Here is a 4,574-nt window from a genome sequence, read left to right as displayed (position 1 = left end):
TCGGCATATACAGACAAGCACTATTCGGGATTTTTTCTGCTCGGGGTGTTTTTCGTCCCTGAAATTCTAAAGGAGTAATTGCCTCCAGGGTGGCGAAGGGCAGATCATCGGCGGTGTCACTGCGGTGAAAAGGGCGTCAAGCTGCGTTGTGGCAGTGGATGGACATCATCGAGTGTTTCTGTCTTCCTATAATAGTTCGATGGAACACTTTGTATGAAGAGCCATTACAGCGCTGTTTGCGTGAGAACATCGACTAATAAGTGTCAGACGAACAAATATCTCCCCGCAGGTCACAGCGGATCCTCGGCACCATTCAGAGGATCTTTGTGTTTCTGCCTTTCCAATGTATGGCGGCCGCGACGCTCCACCGACGCACAGATACCGATCGTTCAATGCCGTCATTTGTGCTTCTATTCACAACGTTTCTCCCGGAGTCTCGCTGCCCATTCAACTCCTCGTCTTCCTTCTTTCTTTGTACTTTTTTTTTTCTTTTGCAAACAGAGATTTGTAAGAAAATGTAAAGTTGAGGCATAAAAAACTTACAGCCAATCAAATCCGCAGATTTAGACCCGTAACCATGGTGACGATATTGTAAACCCCGCCTTCTCTCAGTAAACGTCTGCTGGAGATGGGAATGGCGAGTCACCTGGCACATCGATGGTTAACCCGATCGGCGGGACAGCAATGGGACGATCGAGACCTTAAAGCCCAACTCCGGGCAAAACCAACTCCATGCAGATATATTCCTCAATAATGACACAAAGAATAGATGCCCCTCCCCCTCTATATACACCCCACCCCCTCTACACTCCGCCCCCTCTGTATACACCCCTCCCCCTCTATATACACCCCACCCTCTCTATATACACCCCTCCCCCTCTATATACACCCCGCCCCCTCTACACTCCGCACCCTCTATATACACCCCTCCCCCTCTATATACACCCCGCCCCCTCTACACTCCGCCCCCTCTACACTCCGCACCCTCTATATACACCCCTCCCCCTCTATATACACCTCCCCTCTATATACACCCCTCCCCCTCTATATACACCGCGCCCCCTCTACACTCCGCACCCTCTATATACACCCCTCCCCCTCTATATACACCCCTCCCCCTCTATATACACCTCGCCCTCTCTATATACACCCGCCCCCTCTATATACACCCCTTCCCCTCTATATACACCCCTTCCCCTCTATATACACCCCGCCCCCTCTACACTCCGCCCCCTCTATATACACCCCTCCCCCTCTATATACACCCCTCCCCCTCTATATACACCCCTCCCTCTCTATATACACCCCGCCCCCTCTATATACACCCCTCCCCCTCTATATACATCCCTCCCCCTCGATATACACCCATCGGCCAGAACATTATGAGCACCGACTGTATACATTGTATATACTGTACACCCCTCCCCCTCTATATACACCCCTCCCCCTCTATATACACCCCTCCCCCTCTATATACACCCATCAGCCAGAACATTCTGACCACTGACAGGTAAGTGACCACCTCCCCTGCTGCCCCCACTGACCCCACCTCCCCTGCTTCCCCCACTGACCCCACCTTCCCTGCTGCCCCCACTGACCCTGCTGCCCCCACTGAACCCACTGCTCCTGCTGCCCCCACTGACCCCACCACCCTGCTGCCCCCACTGACCCCACTGCCTCTGCTGCCCCCACTGACCCCACCTCCCCTGCTGCCCCCATCGCCCCTGCTGCCCCCGTCCACTGCCCCCCCCCCCTTCCACACACACCCAAGCACTGGCCTACACACAGCTTCTGCTAAATAAAGACCATCTTATAAATCAGCCCCCAAATCTACTTCATACAATTTGTGTGTACTGTCCCCTCCCCCAGGGGGTGCCGGTCCACAGACTGCGCTGCCGCATTACGTTCGTTAGCCACTCGAGCCGAACACTTTACAAATCAAGTGATTAACATCCAATGATTGCCTTCCTGCTCCTCTCCGGGTCTGAGCTCACATTATGGAAATCAGCCGCAACCTTCCCCACTTCCCATAATAATCCGCATAAAGCATAACGGGCCCCATAGATACACAGAACCTTCCACGGAACCTTCCACAGAACCATCCACGGAGCCTTCCACAGAGCCTTCCAGGACCATCCACAGAGCCTTCCACGGAGCCTTCCACGGAGCCTTCCACAGAGCCTTCCACAGAGCCTTCCACGGAGCCTTCCACAGAGCCTTCCAGGACCATCCACAGAGCCTTCCACTGAGCCTTCCACAGAGCCTTCCACAGAGCCTTCCACGGAGCCTTCCACAGAACCTTCCACGGAGCCTTCCACAGAACCATCCACGGAGCCTTCCACAGAGCCTTCCAGGACCATCCACAGAGCCTTCCACTGAGCCTTCCACAGAGCCTTCCACAGAGCCTTCCACGGAGCCTTCCACAGAACCTTCCACGGAGCCTTCCACAGAACCTTCCACGGAGCCTTCCACAGAACCATCCACGAAGCCTTCCACAGAACCTTCCACGGAGCCTTCCACAGAACCATCCACGGAACCTTCCACAGAGCCTTCCATACAGCCTTCCACACAGCCTTCCACACAGCCTTCCACAGAGCCTTCCACGGAGCCTTCCACAGAGCCTTCCACGGAGCCTTCCACAGAGCCTTCCACAGAGCCTTCCATACAGCCTTCCACAGAGCCTTCCACACAGCCATCCACAGTCTTCCACAGAGCCTTCCACCCAGCCTTCCACACAGCCTTCCACGGAGCCTTCCACAGAGCCTTCCACTGAGCCTTCCATGGAGCCTTCCAGGACCATGCACAGAGCCTTCCATGGAGCCTTCCAGGATCATCCACAGAGCCTTCCACGGAGCCTTCCAGGACCTTCCACGCAGCCTTCCACGTAGCCTTCCGCTGAGCCTTCCAGAGCCTTCCATGGAGCCTTCCACGGAGCCTTCCACAGAGCCTTCCATGGTGTCCGGGCTGATTGATGGATGGGGGCGTTTTTCGGTATCATCTGTCAATCTCTCTTCTATTATCCTTCCTTCTTTCTCTCTCTTCCTTCCCTCCCTCCCTTCCTTCCTTCCTTCCTCCCTCCCTCTCTCCCTTTCCCTTCCTTCCTCCCTCCCTCCCTCCCTCCCTCCTTTCCTTCCTTCCTTCCTTCCTTCCTTCTTTCCTCCCTCCCTTCCTTTCTCTCATTCTGGGCTGTATGAGGAAGGATTCAGCACTTCCCATAATTAATCCGCATAAAGCATCCCGCCAACGGGTCACAGAGCAATCCATGCAGCCTTCCTTCCTTCCTTCCTTCTTTCCTTCCTATCCTCCCTTCCTATTCTCCCTCCCTCCTTCCTTCCTTCCTTCCTTCCTTCCTTCCTTCCTTCCTTCCTTCCCTCCCTTCCTTCCTTTCCTTCCCTTTCTTTCCTCCCTCCCTCCCTCCCTCCCTTCCTTCCTTCCTTCCTTCCTTCCTTTCCTTCCCTTTCCTCCCTCCCTTCCTTTCTTTCCTCCCTTCTTTCCCTTCCTTCCTTCCTTCCTTTCTTTCCTCCCTTCCTTCCTTCTTCCCTTCCTTCCTACCTTTCCTCCCTTTCTCCCTCCCTCCTTTCTTTCCTTCCTTCCTTCCCTTCCTTCCTTCCTTCCTTCCTTCCTTCCTTCCTTCCTTCCTTCCTTCCTTCCTTCCTTCTCTCCTTCCTTCCTTCCTTCCTTCCTCCCTCCCTCCCTCCCTCCCTCCTTCCTTCCTTCCTTCCTTCCTTCCTTCCTTCCTTCCTTCCTTCCTTCCTTCCCTCCCTCCCTTCCTTTCCTTCCCTTTCTTTCCTCCCTCCTTTCCGTTCTTTCCTCCCTTCTTTCCCTCCCTTCCTTCCTTCCCTTCCTTCCTTCCTTCCTTCCCTTCCTTCCTTCTTCCCTTCCTTCTTCCCTTCCTTCCTACCTTTCCTTCCTTCCTTCCTTCCTTTCCTTTCCTTCCTTCCTTCCTTCCTTCCTTCCTTCCTTCCTTCCTTCCTTCCTTCCCTCCCTCCCTCCCTCCCTCCCTCCCTCCCTCCTTCCTTCCTTCCTTCCTTCCTTCCTTCCCTCCCTTCCTTCCTTCTCTCCTTCCTTCCTTCCTTCCCTCCCTTCCTTCCTTCTCTCCTTCCTTCCTTCCTTCCTTCCCTCCCTCCCTCCCCTCCCTCCCTTCCTTCCTTCCTTCCTTCCTTCCCTCCCTTCCTTCCTTCTCTCCTTCCTTCCTTCCTTCCCTCCCTCCCTCCCCTCCCTTCCTTCCTTCTCTCCTTCCTTCTCTCCTTCCTTCTCTCCTTCCTTCTCTCCTTCCTTCTCTTCTTCATTCCCTCCCTTCCTTCTCTCCTTCCTTCTCTCCTTCCTTCCTTCCTTCTCTCCTTCCTTCTCTCCTTCCTTCCTTCCTTCTCTCCTTCCTTCTCTCCTTCCTTCTCTCCTTCCTTCCTTCCTTCTCTCCTTCCTTCTCTCCTTCCTTCTCTCCTTCCTTCCTTCCTTCCTTCCTTCCCTCCCTCCCTCCCTCCCTCCCTCCTTTCCTTCCTTTCTTCCCTTTCTCTCATTCCGGGTTGTATGTGGAAGGATTCAGCAATGAAGTGATGGGAAATCTTTGCTCATCC

Source organism: Staurois parvus, unplaced genomic scaffold, assembly GCF_062004578.1.
Source record: "Staurois parvus isolate SC_StPar_1 unplaced genomic scaffold, SC_StPar_1.0 ptg003161l, whole genome shotgun sequence".
Taxonomy (NCBI): domain Eukaryota; kingdom Metazoa; phylum Chordata; class Amphibia; order Anura; family Ranidae; genus Staurois; species Staurois parvus.
This window is presented reverse-complemented; position numbering follows the sequence as displayed.